The sequence below is a fragment of the Chiloscyllium plagiosum genome, chromosome 31, assembly GCF_004010195.1.
Source record: "Chiloscyllium plagiosum isolate BGI_BamShark_2017 chromosome 31, ASM401019v2, whole genome shotgun sequence".
NCBI classification, from domain to species: domain Eukaryota; kingdom Metazoa; phylum Chordata; class Chondrichthyes; order Orectolobiformes; family Hemiscylliidae; genus Chiloscyllium; species Chiloscyllium plagiosum.
In genome coordinates this window covers 39,935,325-39,953,017 of record NC_057740.1, presented here as the reverse complement: position 1 = coordinate 39,953,017, position 17,693 = coordinate 39,935,325, and the positions used below count along the sequence as shown (strand labels likewise).

General features: G+C 42.2%; 1 long non-coding RNA gene across 7 annotated transcripts in view; it reads right to left on the bottom strand.

Annotated features, from left to right (window-relative positions):
* The window catches only part of LOC122565455, a 139,926-nt gene that overhangs the window by 17,708 nt on the left and 104,525 nt on the right, over positions 1 to 17,693 (bottom strand). For all 7 annotated transcript variants that reach the window (XR_006316177.1, XR_006316176.1, XR_006316175.1 and 4 more), the window contains one exon: positions 4,551 to 4,723. This is a non-coding gene — a long non-coding RNA (uncharacterized LOC122565455). The remainder of the gene's footprint in view (positions 1 to 4,550; positions 4,724 to 17,693) is intronic.

Genomic DNA, 17,693 nt, shown 5'->3' with positions numbered 1-17,693 from the left:
GTCTATGTACATAGATCTTTGAAGGTTGCCACTCAGGTGGATAGAGTTTGTAAGAAGGCCTATGGAGTATTATCGTTCATTAGCAGAGGGATTGAGACTTGATAGAGGTTTATAAGATGTTCAGGGGAATAGATAGAGTAGACAGTCAGAGACCTTTTCCCCGGGTACAACAGAGTGTTACAAGGGGACATAAATTCAAGGTGAAGGGTGGAAGGTATAGGGGGGATGTCAGGGGTAGGTTCTTTACCCAGAGAGTGGTGGGGGCATGGAATGCGCTGCCTGCGGGAGTGGCAGAGTCAGCATCATTGGTGACCTCTAAGCGGCAACTGGATAGGTACATGGATAGGTGCTTAAGCTAGGACAAATGTTCGGCACAACATCGCGGGCCGAAGGGCCTGTTCTGTGCTGTATTGTTCTATGTTCTATGTTCTGTCATTCCCAATGCAATACTGAGGAACTGTCAAACTGTCAGTGGTGACATTGTTCGATTGGGACAAGACTACACTCTCAGGGGATGTAAAGGCCTCGTAACTACTATTTGAAGCAAAGCGCTTTGTTCTGGTCGCAGATTTATCCTTCAATGAAAATACTGGACAGACCTGTTCTACAGAATACTTGTATTTGACTTGAAATGTTAACTCTGTTTCTCTGCACGCAGATGCTACCAGACCTGCAGAGTTTCTCCAGCACTTTCTATTTTTCTTCCAGATTTCTAACATCCAGAGTATTTTGTTTTTACAAAGCACACTATCTGGTCATTATCTCACTGTTGTTTCTGGGATACAAGGTTGAGTCTTGACCAGACAGCAAGCAGACTTCTTTCCCTAAAGGACATTAGTGCTTCAGATGTGTGTACTTGTATATGAGAATTACTGGTCATCATTACTGAAACTAGCTTGCAATCCCAGATTTATTAACTGAAAGTAAATTCCACCAACTCGTGTAGTGGGAATTTAATCCATTTCCATGGGCATTAACCTGAGTCCTTGGAGTGACAATCCAAGTGACATTACCACTATCTCTCATCGTCTACCAGTAATTCTCTTCCATTCCCTTTTAGACTTTCAAATATGAGCAGAAGCAAATTGTCATCAATCTCAGGGGACTACTACAAAGAAGAGACATCCTTCCTAAAGGGTAGGACCAGAACTGTCATTAACGCTCCAGCTGAGGCCAGAACACACACAGTAAGTGCTGGAGAAACTCAGCAGGTCTGGCATCATCTGTGGAGAGAGAAACAGAGTTAACATTTTGAGTCCAATATGGCACTTTAGCCTTGAGGATGATCACTTCAGTTTTACATCGTAATCCTCCATGCATATAGTGAAATGACACAGATGCTGTGTTCATTGCTCTGGATGATGTTAAGGTTCTTGTCTGTTGTTGGAGCTACACGCATTCTGTCAAATGGAGAGTATTCCATCACACTTCTGACTTGTGCCCTCTTCATTGATGGGCAGACTTTGCAGAGTCACAAGGTGAGTTACTTCCAATAAAAGTTGCAGCTTCAAACCTGCTGTCATAGCCTCACCATTTATCTAGTTTGTCTGGTTCAGTTCATGGTCAATGGTAACCGTACAATGTTGATGATTGGTGATTTAGTGATGTCATTGAATATCAAGGGGAGATAGTTAGATATGCTCTTCTTGGAAATGGTCATTGCCTGGTACTTGTGTGGCATGAATGTTTTTTGCCACTTGTCAGCCCAAACCTTAATGTTGTCCAGATTTTGGGATATGTTGGACCACATTGGCAAGCAACTCAAAGTCAAAGAAGTCTATGGGGACTGGAAGCACATAAATGGGGTTAGATCACAAATTAATTATGATCTTCTTGAATGGCAGCAGAGGATGGGGGCAAAACAGGGGGTTTTGACTGTGTATGTGTGCGTGTGTGCACTTAAAAGCCACCTCCTGTCCTTATAAGACCTGATATGGAAGGACAAAGTCAGAAGTCACATGACACCAGGTTATAGTCTAACAGGTTTATTTGAAATCACAAACTTTCGGAGCACTGACCCTTCACCAGGCACTTCACCTGATGAAGGAGCAGTGTTTCGAAAGCTTGTGATTTCAAATAAATCTGTTGGACTATACTCTGGTGTCATGTGACTTCTGACTTTGTCTATAAGACCTGGATTGGGTAAGATGGCGGGTGAATTCCCTGTAAAGGACATTCATTGGTCGATCATTGGAGTTTCTTCACAACTGAAAAGTTTGTGAGGGATCACTGTAGCAATCCCAATGTTTAAGGCAGACAGCATCAGGAGGTGCAGAAGTTGATGTTTCGGCTGTAACCCTTCTCGAGTCCTGAAGAAGGGTTACACCAGAGACGTCGACTTCTGCACCTCCTGATACTGCTTGCCTTGCTGTGTTCTTCCAGCCTCCTGCCTGTCAACTTTGGATTCTAGCATCTGCAGTTTTTTTGTCTCTACCGCTGTGATCTCCAGCATTGGTTGTTTTCAGTTCAAGAGAAATTCCTCCTCTCCTTCTCTCTCCACTTCCAAAATGGTATTCCTTGATACTGAAGACCACAGAGCGAGCAATTCCCAAAATGCTTGAAGGGAGGTGTCTTCTGTATCCATGAACTACAGAGGGATATAAAACCTGCAAAGTTTCCCATTCTCAATCAGTGACATGTCTGCATGAAAAGTGTGTGTGGGGAGGACACCCAGAGAGAACAGCAGCAGTGACAGTCCTATGCTCTGCAAGGCCAAATACAAACAGGATAAGACCATTAAACTCAAAAATTGAGGATACTTGATCTCTTAATTAGATTATGGTTGAGCCATACTTCAGTTCCATTCATTTTGCTTGCGTGCTTAATCCTTAAAACAGTTTGATTTATGAAAATGTCCCAAAATTTATTCGGATGGTTTTAACTAACCCCCTAACCCCCAGCCTCAATGTCTTTTTGAGAGACAGAAGGTTCCAGACTTCCACTTCTCTTTGTGGAGGTAAGTGCTTCCTGACATAATCCAGAATTAAGCGGCATCAATTTAAGACTGGTTTGAGGAGGAATTTCATCTCTCAGAAGTTTGTGAGTGTTTGAAACTCCTTGCCACAGAGGGCTGTGCATGTTTAAGGCTGAGATAGATAGATTCTTGATCAGTCGGGGAATCAGGGTTATAGGGGCAGGACCCCCCCCCCACCACCAATCCACCTCCACTTCCGGCACCTTACCTTCCCATCGCAGGAGGTGTAAAACCTACGCCCACACCTCCCACCTCACCTCCGTCCAAGGCCCCAGAGGATCTTTTCACATCCAGCAGAGATTTTCCTGCAATTCCACCCATCTCATCTACTGTGGCCATTGCTCTCGATGTGGTCTCCTCTGCATTGGGGAGACAGAACACCAACTCGTGGAGCGTTTCAGGAAACATCTCTGGGGTACACACACCCAACATCCAAACATCATGTGGCCGACCACTTCAACTCCCCCTTCCACTCCACCAAGAACATGCAAGTCCTGGGCCTCCTCCGTCGCCAAATCCAAGCCACACAACAACTGGAGGAAGAACGCCTCATCTTCTACCTTGGGTCCCTTCAACTACATGGCACCAACTTTAACTTCACCAGTTTCCTTATGTCCCCTCCCCCATCTCAACCCAAATGCAACCCTCCAACTTAGCAACGCCCCCTTGAACTGTCTAACCTGTCCATCCTCTTTCTCACCTATCCACTTCACCCTCCCCACCGACCTATCACAATCACCCCACCTTCATCTACCTATCGCCTTCCCAACTGCATTCCCCTCAGTCCCAGCCCCACCCTTCTATTTATCTCTCAGTTCCCTTCCCCCACATTCCTGATGAAGGGTTTATGTCCAAAATGTTGACTCTCCTGCTCCTAGGATGTTGCCTGACCTGCTGTGCTTTGCCAGTGCCACACTTTTCAACTGGGATGTGAGGCATGTCAGATCAGCCATGATCCTAGTAAATGGAAGAGCAAGTTCGAGGCCTGCTCCTGTTGTTATTTATTGTGATCTTATGGACATCACTTCTGTGCAGCCTGGCTTGAACTTTAAGATTATGATTGCCAAGTTTCCAATTTTATAGGAAATAGCATCTATCTGCCCATTAACTCCTTTGATTACCTCTTAATCTTTGCTTGCAATCATCCTCAAAGTTTACTGCTTTGCTATATCCAGGGGACAATCTTGAGCCAGATGTGAAGAATGGGTGAAAATAAAGAGAACGCTGGAGAAACTCAGCAGGCCTGGCAGCATCTTGGGGGACAGAAGCAGAGTTTAATGTTTCAAGTCAGAATACTCTTCATCAGGACTCAGAAGGGCTCAGAAGAAGTCATACTGGATCTGAAACTTTAACTCTGTTTCTCTCACTAGATGCTGCCAGACCTGCTGAGTTTCTCCAGAATTCTTTTTGTTTGCTTCAGATTTCCATTAACTGCATTATTTTGCTTGGTTTTTACGAGGATTGGTCTGTTAGATGACATGTTAAAGGATGACAGTTGTCCATGAAATCAATGACTCAAAGGAAATCAGCATTGTCAGGAGGGGAGCACATCGGAAAATAAATTGATACCAGTTACCTTTTCCTATTGATAATCCTCCAACTCTTTCTAAACTCTCATTAAACTTTGCACAGCAGTTAGTGTGGATGGTCGTCTAATCAGACAGTGCACTCACACTAATAAAGCTCAGTAGATTTAGTCAAGAGACTCATTGGGTATGTTTGGAGAAATGGCACCAACAGGAACACAACCTGTAAGAAAAGAAAGAAACAATGAAAGGTAAAGTTTCCAAAGGAACAACTTATTCACCAATTTTTTTTTAAAAAGCTTTTGTACTTTTTCATAGAAATTCATAGAATCCCTACAGTGTGGAAACAGGCCTTTTAGCCCAACAAGTTCACACCAACCCTCCGAAGAGTAACCCACTCAGACCCATTCCCCTCTGACTAACTCACCTAACCTACACATCTCTGAACAGTATGGGTAATTTAGCATGACCAATTCACCTAATCTGCACATCTTTCGACTGTGGGAGGAAACCCACGCAGACATGTGAAGAATGTGCAAACTCCACACAGACAGTCGTCCGAGGCTGGAATCGAAACTGGGTCCCTGACACTGTGAGGCAGCAGTGCTAACCACTGAGCCACCGTGGCATCATTTCTGTGGTGCTTCCTCTCTATCTTAATTTCCATTTATGAATATCTGCATCGCCATTTATAATGAAATCTGCTATGTAAACATGTCACATTGTAATTACCAGCAACAGTGCTGCCTTGACACTACTGGAGCAATGGCGTCTTTATAATATAATGCTGGCTATTAGAGTTATAAAGGAATTGATCATGGAAGTGTAAAGGTTTTAGACAGAGTATATTCCTGAAAAGTCTGTAGCCATATAACTTTAAAATGCAAACTGGGCCAATTAAGGTAGCAGTCAGTTTTTTCAACTGGTTTTGATGTGGTACGGTGGTAATGTTGCTGGTCTAGCAATCCAGAGGTCCAGCTTCATGCTCTAGGACATGCATTCAAATCCTATCATGGCAGCTAGTGGAGTCTGAATTCAGTTAATTGACCTTAAAACATAAACCTAGTCTCAGTAATAGTAACCACAAAAATTACAATCAATTGTAAAAACACACCAGGTTCACTAAAGTTCTTTAGGGCAAGAAACCTGTCATCCTTACTTGATCTGGCATACATGTGATTCCAGGCCCACATCAATGTGGTTGACTCTGAACTGACCTCTGGCCACTACATCAAGGAAATAAAATGTTCTGTGGTCACGTTAATATTATTTGGACCTTGCAAGTTGAGTTAACACATTCTCCTATTTATTCAGGACTGATTAATGTTTAATGTTATTGAGTCATAGAGAGGTACAGCATGGAAACAGACTCTTTGGTCCAACTCATCCATGCCAACCAGATAACCTAACCTAATCTAGTCCCATTTGCTAGCACTTGGCCCATATCTCTCTCAACCCTTCCTATTCATATAACTATCCAGATGCCTTTTAAATGTTGCAATTGTACCAGCCTCCACCACTTCCTCTGGCAGCTCATTCCATACACGCACCACCCTCTGCATGAAAACTTTGCCCCTTAGGTCCCTTTTATATCTTTCCGCTCTCATCCTAAACCTATGTCCTCCAGTTCTGGACTCCCCCACTCCAGGGAAAATACTTTGTCTAATTACCCTATCCATGCCCTTCATGATTTTATAAACCTCTACAAGTCACCCCTTAGTTTCTTAAAGGGTCATCTCCCCAACTTGCAGACAATATGTTTTTGACTTACTTTTGCTCTTCCGAGCCTTCTGGTCTGTTTTTGGAGGAGTGATTTGGTGAGTTGTTGGATTTTGGAGCGAGTGTTACTGCATACTGTATAAGCTTATGAGGGACATGGACAGGATGGATAGAAAGCAGCTGTTTCTCTTAGCTGGAGGGTCAAGAACAAAGGGGCACAATTTTAAAGTGAAAGGAGGGTGGTTTAAAGGGGATTTGAGGAAAAATACTCAACCACCGAGGGTGGTGGGTATCTGGAATGCACTGCCTGGGAGGATAGTTGAGGTGGGAAACTTCACAACATTTAAAAAGTACTTCGATGAGCCCTTGAGTTGTCATAACATTCAAGGTTATGGGCTCAATGCAGGAAAGTGGGACTAATGTAGGTAGTAGTGTATTTTTGGTGATACAGATTCAATGGGCTGAAAGGCCTCTTCTGTATTGTATGAGTGCAGAGAATAATATCTTGGGATGTGGAGCAGAGGCAGCAGAGAGAGGAAACAGTGCACAGGGAGAGAAGGAGGATGCTCAGCACAGGAGGTGTTCAGCCAAGCACAGAACATTATTTAATAAAATGCCCACTATCCTGACAGCACTTACAACACCTTCATCTTCATGGAAGACAGTCCTTGGGCTATCTCCAAAACTGCCCTGCTACCTCCTGTTACGGGCCACCTTGTGAGGAATGAATGTCAGTGATTGTGTTGCAAAGTATTTAGGTGAAGCGACTGGCATTGCTGAATAGTCAGAGTTATATAAAAGCAGTGAGAGATGGATGTGAGGCTGGGAGCATGAAGGTGAGATAAAGTTGCTGATCACGAGGTGTGAGTACTGATTGCTGATGGGCGAGTGATAGGGGTGTGGGACCATGTGTGTTTGCTAACATGTCTGAAGAACTCCATTTGTCTTCCTTTCATATTATTTAAGAGGTCTCTTGATGTACTAGGCTTGTTCAGCACTTCTTTGCTCAGATGTTTCTTAAAGACTTAGTAAGGAAAGAAACGCCAGTTATCTTTGGGTGCCATTAAACATGAACTGTTTAGTTATAGCACATTTGCAAAGACTGAAGTAGCTGACTTAGAACCTAGAGGTCACAGTGTAATGGATAAATGATTCTCCCAGCCTTCTGACACACTGACTCGTGAATTGGAAGTACTAATCCCATTTATCCCAGACGAGCTCCTGGACCATCGAATCCTGGACCCCTTAAAACTTTGCCCATTCCTCCCACTGCATTTGCTAACCCACAATGGTCCATGATTAGAGTGGTGCTGGAAAAGCACAGCAGGTCAGGCAGCATCCGAGGAGCAGGATAATCAACGTTTCAGGCAAAAGCCCTTCATCAGGATGGCCCATAACAGGAAGATTCCTGATGAAGGGCTTTTGCTCGAAATGTCGATTTTCCTGCTCCCCGGATGCTGCCTGACCTGCTGTGCTTTTTCAGCACCATTCTAATTTTGACTAAAATCTCCAGCATCTGCAGTACCCACTTTCGCCTACAATAGTCCATGCGCCACCAATATCTTAAATTTAAAATGCTCATCCTTGGGTCCAAATGTTTCTGGGGAGCCCCAACCCTATACCAGCTCTAAAAACCTGTCAGATCTTTGCTCTCTTGCACTTGCTTTGCTCTACAATTGGCAGCTGAGCATTGGGTTGCCTTAACATTATGCATAAAAACTCCCTCCCTAAACAGCTCCAATCTATCCATCTTTCTCTCTTTCCTTCTTTAAGCTGCTCCTCAAAGACTAACTCTTTGACTAAGCACAGAGTTTGTCCCAATTTCTCTTTTGGTTTGGAGTCAATTCCATGTTTGATCATCATTTGTGTGATGAGTCTTGATATGTTTTGCTATTTTAAAGGTACCATATAAATGCAATTATTGATGTTTTTAGAAAAGAGATTTTTGTGTTGAAAATAAAAATCTATATTGTTTGATTTTCAGCAAAAGTACATTTTGAAAATTAAAAATCACACAAGGATGGGTTTATTTGGAAGTACGAGCTTTTGGAGCACTGCTCCTTCCTCAGGTGGCTAGTGGGGCACCTACTAGTTACCTAAGGGAGGAGCAGCGCTCTGAAAGCTTGTACTTCCAAATAAACCTGTTGGATTATAACCTTGCGTTGTGCGATTTTTAACTTCGTCCACCCGAGTCCAACACTGGCTCCCCTACATCATGGCTACATTTTGAAAGACAAAGCCCTAAACGAAATAGCAGCACAGATTTATATTGAACTCACTTTAATTTGGAGATCTTTGTTGAGATGTTTTGTATGACTTCTTCTCTTTCTGTGGGTGGAGATTAGATTGACTGAGATAAAATGGAGCCCTGGACTCTGATATTCAAAAGGCTGAAGAATTGGGATTTGGTGCAGGTGGGTGTTAAAAATGACAGAGGTTGTTTCAGGATTCAAGAACTACAGGACAGTTCTCAAGCTTCAAAGGTGGGGAGAGGGGGTGGTGGGGTGTTGGTTGCTTTCAATGCCAATGAATAGTCCCTTAAGAAGCTTGTTCAGGAGTCTGCCTGCTCCCAAATTCATTTTTCCTGGTGAACCCAGACTTTGTTGACATTGGTGCACAGCTGTCAAGTTCACCATGGAGGCTGAGTATATTCCTCTGCAGTTGTCTTGGAAATAAATCTGTGTCCACACATTGGTAGCAAGAGTGTAGGTTTTCATCTTGTCGTGCTAGGCCACCGTCTGCCTCTTCCACCTCCATGGCCTTCCCAGGAGCCTGCACTGACCAACAAGCCACTGGCAGTCCCAAATATGGCTGCCATCCACTTTATGGTACAGTCTCCAAGTCAGGCAGCTCCCATTTTGTGGAAGCTCTTGCCATTGGTAATTGGACATTGAGTTGCCCCCGGCCAATGAGGCCACTAACATTTAGAAAATCACATCAGCAGAGAGACACAGCTAATATCAGATTTACAGTCCCACAGTGAAAGTCCAGGGTATATGAGTATTATTTGTCCAGAATAGACCAGGTCCCTAGGTCAGCAAAACCCATGACAAATCCAAATGAAACTTGGCCCTTGTGGTAAGCGCCACTGGTTGGTCTTCCTCTCAGCTCATGAGTCAATGTGACATGCCATTGATTTTCAAACTGACTTGAAGAATCAGCATTAGAGTTCCATTATTATTGTTGGGTCAGAATCATGGAACTCTGTCCCTCATACCAACTTCACCTTGCCGACTTCAGTGGCACTATCAAGTAGCACAACACCATCCTTCTTTGTCAATGATTTCCATTTCCCAAGACCAAGTACAATATCCCCCTCCCAGTTTGAGCACGTTAAGGTCCCAAAACCAGTAATGAGATGCAAGAGCAAAGCACCTGTTCCAATGATATTGGTTAAGGGATTAACGCTGATCATCAAAACAAGGAGAAATGCGTTTCTTATAAATTGAGCTGAGTGGGCAGTTAGGAGTTTTCATTGAACACTTTCTTTCAAAGATGACTCCTTCAGCCATGCAGCACCCCTCCAGTTCTGCACTAGTGATATCAGCCTGGTTTTGTGCTCAAGTACTGGGAACTGAACTTGAACCTTTTACTTTCTGACCCGGAGACACAGATGCAGAATGAGATGGGTTCGGCAATTAAGAGTTTGCTGTCTATGCTGGTAAACACTGAGCTCAACAAAGCAAGGTGATAGCAGCTTTCAGCCCAAGTCTGTGTCATGCTCATTGGTCCCAGTCAGGATGGTTGTCTGTCTGTTATGATTGTGTTTAGGGTCTCTGGCCTTGGGAGGATTAATTGACCAATTATCCCTGTCCAAGGACACTTATTCCATGATGATATTTGAGGACAAGCTTGGTCTCAGGGTGATAACTCCATCGTGGAAGGATGCCGTGTTTACCCTTCAAGAATGGCCACATGCCCAAAGTGTTGTACATTCAGCAGATGTCATGGGACCACAATACAGAACACGTCCACATCTTCAAATGAGAAAGGGAGCAGACAGGAAATGTTTCACGTGGAATTGGGATTCCTCATCATACCTCTGGCTATTCATTGGCCATGTGGAGCTATATGGAACATTTAAAGAAACTGAACATTCTTGAAACATTCTATTTGTCACACGCCAGCACTCAGTTTTAAGTTTTCCAATGATTCTCTGGGATTTGCTGACCTAACCATTCCACTACTCTAAGAATCTAATCAGCCCAACTCATGCCTTTAGTATGTCTTTCACTTTCCAAAGCAACGTAAGGTACATTCCATGATCAATGCTGAATGTGATCTTCTCCACTGGCATTTCCTTTCAACTGTTCACTGGGGAGCTCTCTCACCTTTCAGTCAGAATGCTGTGATTTCCTGCTGCAGAGATATGAGGTGAAAGTTACAAAATATGAGACTCCCGGTGCAATACCATTACACAAAGGAACAGTCCATCAGGTCTTCCCAGCCTTCAATGAAACCATGGTTGATCTGATAATTCTCAACTCCACTTTCCTATTATTTCCCCATAAATCTTAATTCCCTGCCTGATTAAAAATCTGTCTGTCTCAACTTTGAATTTTCTAAATGATCCAGCCTTAACAGCCCTCTATGGTAAAGAATTCCACAGACTCACTGCCCTCTGAGAGAAATTCCTCCTCATCTCTGTCATAAATGGGTGACCCCGTACTCTGACATTACACCCTTTGGTCCTAGACTCTCCCACAAGGGGAAACAAGCTCTTTATATCTTTCCTGTCAATTCCCCTATGAATCTTGAATGTTCCAGTAAGGCCACCTCTTATTCTTCTAAACTTCAATTAATATAGGGGTTTCTTTACTCAGAGAGTAGTAGAGATGTGGAACACACTGCCTGCAACAGGAGTAGACTGACCATCTTTAAGGGCACTTAAATGGTCATTGGATAGGCATATGGATGAGAATGGAATAGTGTAGGTTAGATGGGCTTCAGATTGGTTTCACAGGTCAGCGCAACATTGAGGGCCGAAGGGCCTGTACTGCGCTGTAATGTTCTATGTTCTATGAACCTACACAACCTCTCTGGACATGTGGCTAAAGGGATAAAGGAGTATGGGGAGACAGCGAGAATGGGATACTGACATTGCATGATCGGCCATGATCATATTGAATGGTGGTGCAGGCCTACTTATGCTCCTATTTACTATGTTTCTATGTTTCTCTGCATTTTTATGTCCCTACATACCTCGGATAAGCTTAGTGAACCTTCTTTGGACTACCTCCACTACCAGTTGTTGCAGATTTGATGGACTAAAAAGCCTCTATCTACACCGTAGGGATTTCATGATTCTATGAAAAGGATTTTTAACATAGTTTTCAATAGATGGAAGCCAGATTTATTCTTCTTAGCTAGGGGGGAGCCAAATCCGGTTGCAGTCAACAAGTTCCCCAGCCCTGGCACAACTTAACACAGTGAAATTAAAAATCACACAATACCAGGTTAGAGTCCAACAGGTTTATTTGGAAGCACCAGCTTTCAAAGCGCTGCTCCTTCATCAGGTGGTTGTGGAGTATAAGATCGTAAGACACAGAATTTATAGCAAACTTCAATTGCCTCTCACTGTAAACTTTTGCTATAAATTCTCTGATGATCTAATACTCCACAACCACCTGATGAAGGAGCAGCACTCCAAAAGCTAGTGCTTCCAAATAAACCTGTTAGACTATAACCTGGTGTTGTGTGATTTTTAATTTTGTTCACCCCAGTCCAACACCGGCTCCTCCAAATCACAACATGGTGAAATATTACTTTTTGGAAAGGCAAGTGGCCCTGATTGAGGGTGGTGGGGCAGGTTGGTTGGTGAAATGGGAACAAAGTGTCCAGGGATGTGCAGGTTAGATGGGCTAGCCTTGGTTACCGTGGGGTCACGGGGACTGGGTGGGGGAAGTGGCTCTGGGTGCAAAGCTCTTCAAAGGGTCAGTGCAGACCCGATGGGACGTAAAGCCTCCGTCTGCACTGTAGGGATTCTATGAAAAGGACCTTTTTTTTTTAAACAGAGTTTTCAATAGACGGAAGCAAGATTCATCCTTCACAGTCTGTCGCTGAAAATGAGACATGACAGATGCGCCGCTTCCATTCTAGAAATTTCTGTGGTGCCCTGTCAGGGGGTTCCTGGAAACATTCCTGGATGCATGGGGCTTCAATTAAATCTCCCCGGATCCAAAACTGAGTAAAACCCCGTGCCCAAGTTTAATTTCCTGATTTTTGTCTTCAACTGGAAAACTATAAATTCTCTGAAGGAAAAAAGGAGAGAGACACACAGAGAGCGAGAGAAGAATCGCTGTGTCCCGTTAATACAGTGTGGTTAACAAAGAGGGGCTGTGTCTGTGGGAGGGGGTGCATCTGCGATGTGATTTTGGACATTAAATAATTCAACGAATGTAAATCAACGCGTAGAACAAAAGGCGGGACATTACCAGAGAGCGCTTTGACAGCTGAATGTCAACTCTGACCTTGAACTTGAATTGGGTCCTTTTCACCCCGCTGCGCAGGCACGCAGTGGCTCTTGAGCTGTCTGCAGCGCTGCCTGTTTCTCACCAACACACTGCGCTTCATCTGAATTCACACAAACTGCCACCCAGCCCCCCGCCACACCATGAAATATGAACAATCGAGTCCGTCTGCCTCACCAACTCCCTCAACGCCCTGTAAAAACCCGATGCTCATTTATATAATCACCCTTCCCCATTTTACATATGTCTTTATCTCCCAATATTCAATATTGTTTTCAGTATGTCTCTTGATACTCAATACGCCTTTTTCGTATGTCTCAATATTCTTTTCAATATGCCTCTTCATATTCAATATAGCTTTTTCATATGTCTCAATATTCAATATTGTTTTCAATATGTCTCTTGATATTCAAATGCCTTTTTCATATGTCCCAATAGTCAGTATTCGTTTCAATATGTCTCTTGATACTCAATACGCCTTTTTCATATGTCTCAATATTCAATATTCAATATTGTTTTCAATACGTCTCGATATTCAATACTTTGTTTCATGTGTCTCAATATTCAATATTCTTTTAAATCTGTCTCTTCATATTCAATACGCCTTTTTCATGACTCAATACTCAATATTCTTTTCAATAGGTCTCTTCATATTCAATATGCCTTTTTCTTGTGTCTCAATATTCAATATAGTTTTCAATAGGTCTTTTCATATTCAATATGCCTTTTTCTTGTGTCTCAATATTCAATATTGTTTTCAATATGTCTCTTCATATTCAATACACCTTTTTCATATGCCTCAATATTCAATATTCGTTTCAATATGTCTCTTCATATTCAATACACCTTTTTCATGTGTCTGAATATTCAATATTCTTTTCAATGTCTCTTCATATTCAATACATCTTTTTCATGTGACTCAATATTCAATATTGTTTTCAATAGGTCTCTCCATATACAATACGCCTTTTTCATGTGTCTTAATATTCTTTTCAAAATGTTTCTTCATATTCAATATACCTTTTTCGTATGTCTCAATATTCAATATTGTTTTCAATGTCTTTTGATATTCAGTATGCCTTTTTCATGTGTCTCAATATTCAATATTGTTTTCAAAATGTCTCTTCATATTCAATACGCCTTTTTCATGTGTCTCAATATTCAATATTCTTTTCAATACATCTCTTCATGTTCAAAATGCCTTTTTAATATGTCTTAGTATTCAATATTCTTTTCAATATTTCATGTTCAATATGTCTTTTCTCCCAATATTCCCCACTGGAGCTTCCATCCTGGCTTCCTCACCTCCCTCCAGTGCCTTTAAATTGTGGATATTTTCAACTCAACCTGATCAGACATGTCACTATACACGTCTGGAGCAGATAGGATTTGTACCAAAAGTCTCCTAATCTGGGGTAAGGACACTACCACTAGGCTTGATCACTTGCCGCACGTTGCCTCACCCTCTCAACTTTTTTCATCTCCCTCCTTCTGTCAGTATCTACCCCCATCCCACCAACCCCCTTCCCACGTCCCCTTGGATAATTGCCATCTGCAGACACTATTTAGCCCAGAGGCAGAGAGAGAGAGAGAGAGAGAGAAAGAAACCACGTTAAATAGGTCATTGTGTCCTCAGAAAGGCAGAAATTGGACATCATGAGCATGTCTCAGTGAGAATCCAGCACGCCGTGGGAGTTAGTGCGTTCAGAAGTCGGATATTGATGACTGAATTTTTGTCTGTGCCTTTTCCCATATCCCTACCATTTGCATATGAGATAATAGATGCCCAACAGTGGTTTAAAAGGGACAAATTCAATTGAAGCAGGCTCTCCCTGAATCAACGCTGCCTTAAACTCAGTGCCAAAACATTTCTTCTTTCTTCGGAGAAGGAGGGGGAGAAATTGAAAGCCAAGAAGCTGCTATTGGCGATAATTAGCGTACAGACCTTACAATACATTGTTACACTACCATTCTGTGCCTGGTTTAACAGAGAGAGAGAGAGAGAGATGCCTGTTCATTTGGAACAGGTTTACATCTCCATTAAAATAGCGCAGCCGTGTGAACTTGGCAAAGCCTCACTCTCCAACATTCACAGCTACAGTCACCAGACTTGAACTGGGACGGGACCAATTTCAAAATCAACACAGTAGCCGATAGCCCCAAATATACCTGTCAGTGACATGGGAGGTGAATTTATCATGTGGTACAGGCTACGGTTTCACAAGCTTATTTTTCTTTGATGGGTTGAGCTTACTGTTAAATGCTCAGTTGTTTGATTATTTTGAATGCCAATTTTATCCTATCCTTTGGTGGTGTACATTAAAAATGAAAATGAATTTAACGTAGCCCTGCTCTCTGATTAGAGAGACTCTACTGGTGATGGTTTAACCTGAGGGTCACCACACCTCAGGCTGGGGGAAAGGTTGAGGAGAGTCCTCCATAGTAAACTCAGCCGGTGCAGGAACTGAACCCATTCTATTAGCAGCACTTTGTGTTAGAAACCAGCCATCCAAAAAACTGAGTCATACATTAACATTGCACTTAGGCAGCAACTCGAACATCCCAAGTTGCTTCAGGCACAGCATTGTCATGGTTTGAGACCAAACCTCATGAAAGGACATTAGAATGGGTGAACAACTGCTGGGTTAAAGAAGTGGGAGAGGTTTAGTGAGACTATTCCAAGGTTTAAGGCTTTGTTTGCAGAAGGTGGAAAGCTCAAAACAACAGCGTTCCAATGATTCTAATGAGCACATCAACTAGATGACTAAGACTGTCATTGATAATAATCAAAAAGGCACATGGAATTCTAGGCCCAATTAGAAATAAATAAATCTGGCAAATTCCTCTCCGACCTCTTCCTGGGATCAAAATGGTCATATTAATCTCTGGGGTATGGAAGGTTCATGCTATAAAGAAAGGCTGAATAGGCTGGGACTTTTTCACTGGAGCATAGGATGTTGAGAGGTAGTCCAATAGGCTCATTTGAAATCACAAGCTTTTGGAGCGCTGTTGGACTATAACCTATGTCACATGACTTCTGACCTTGTCCACCCCATTCCAACACCGCATCTCCACACCATGTCATTCAATAAGTTCATGGTTAATCTGTACACGACCTTTATTCATATGCCTTTACCCATGTACGTTCATACCATACCTACAAAACTTTATTGATCTTGACAGCCTTGAAAATTTTACTTGACCCATTCACAGCTATTTAGGGAGAGAACTCAAGATATCCGTCACAGTCTCTGTGGGAAGAGGAGCTTCCTGATTTCCTCCTTAAATAACCTAGTTCTAATTTTAAGGTCATTTTTTCTTGTTCTGATTTCCCCATCAGAGGAACGACTTCCTTTGTATCTGCTCTATTGAATAACATTATCCTTTTAAAGATCTCTGTTAGATCACCCTGAACCCTTCACACTGACGGGAATACAAGCCAGGTTTATGTAAGTGGCCCTAATAATTTAACCCTTTAAACACATTTCTGGTGAATCAATGTTGTCACTTCTCCAAGCTCAAGCTAACTTTTCTGGGGAATGGTTTACAGAACTGAATGCTGCACTTCAAGTGGGGTTTGAATGAATCTCGATACAACTCAAACATCATTTAATATCCTTTGCATCCTAACCCCTTCAGATAAAAATTCCCTTGATCTGCTTGTACATGTGCATTAACCGTTAAATATTTGAGAACATGGACACTCAAATCCCTTTGTTATCCACTATCTGTTTAAAATAATTCCCTGGTAGGTCTTTCCTGGATCCCAACTGGGTAACCCCGCACTTGCTCACATTGAACACCATCTATTACCATCTTGTCCACTTGCTTAATCTGTCTCAATCTCTTTGCAATCTCTGTCCCCAGCTACACAACTCATTGCGTCTCCTAACATAATGTCTTCTGCAAGTTTGGATACACATTCTCCATTCCTTTATCCAAACTATTCCCTGTGGAATAACCACTTGTCACATCCTGTCAAACTATTGAATGAACTCTTTATCCCTATTTTCTGTCTCATACCCAGCAGTAAACTTGTCCACTCCTTGTCATGACTTAAAGCCCAAACTCTTGTATGAATAATGAAGACTTAGATTAGTAGCAGAGGGCTTCAGAACATTCTAGAGAGAAGGGGAGGATATTTTTAAGAAGAAACAAATATTTTTAAGACAGAAGAGTCACAATAAATTTTTCTCAGGTGTAGAAGTAAATTCTTCATTCTTCAGAACGCACTATGTGAATGTTTCCTTTGAAGACATGCTCAGAACTTTAGTTTTCCTTAACTGACAGTATCCTGTCCGGTTCCTAAGTACAGAATGAGGTTTGTAATTTTAAAAATAATAAACTTTCTCCTCAAATCTTTTGAGACTGGAGTGTGACTGAACATTTCTGAACTGAAACTGCCATATTTCTGTTTCTTTTTATGAATTCACAGGATGAAGTTGTCGCTAATAGGCCAGCACTTATTACCCATCCCTAACTGCCCAGGGTCTGGAGTCACATGTAAGCCAGACCAGGTAAGGATGACAGTTTCCTTCCCGAAAGGACATTGGTAAACCATTAGTGTTAGATGTTACTGTTGGGTCAGTTTATTAAGGGCTGTGGATCCATGTGTGGCTGAGTTAGAAAGCTGCGGATCAAATTCCACACTGTAGGGAATCTAAAAAAAAGAGTGCACTAGTAACACACCTACAAATTACCTTGATTTTGCTTTGGGATTGGCACCAAATAAATGCAAGTTGTTGTTGACACTCTAATGCAATGTTGAAGGAATATTGCACCATCTTTTCAACAAGATATTAAACCAAGGTCCTGAATGCTATCTCAGGAGAATATCCACAGCATATTTCAAAAATAGAGCAAGTGAAAAGCACTGTATTTGCATGTTTTCCAGGTAGATAGATGGAGATATGGTTGGAGTTAGATCAGTTATGAGATCTAATTGAATGGTGAAACAGGATTGAGGGATTGAATAGTCTTCCTCTATTCTAAACACTCTTTGCC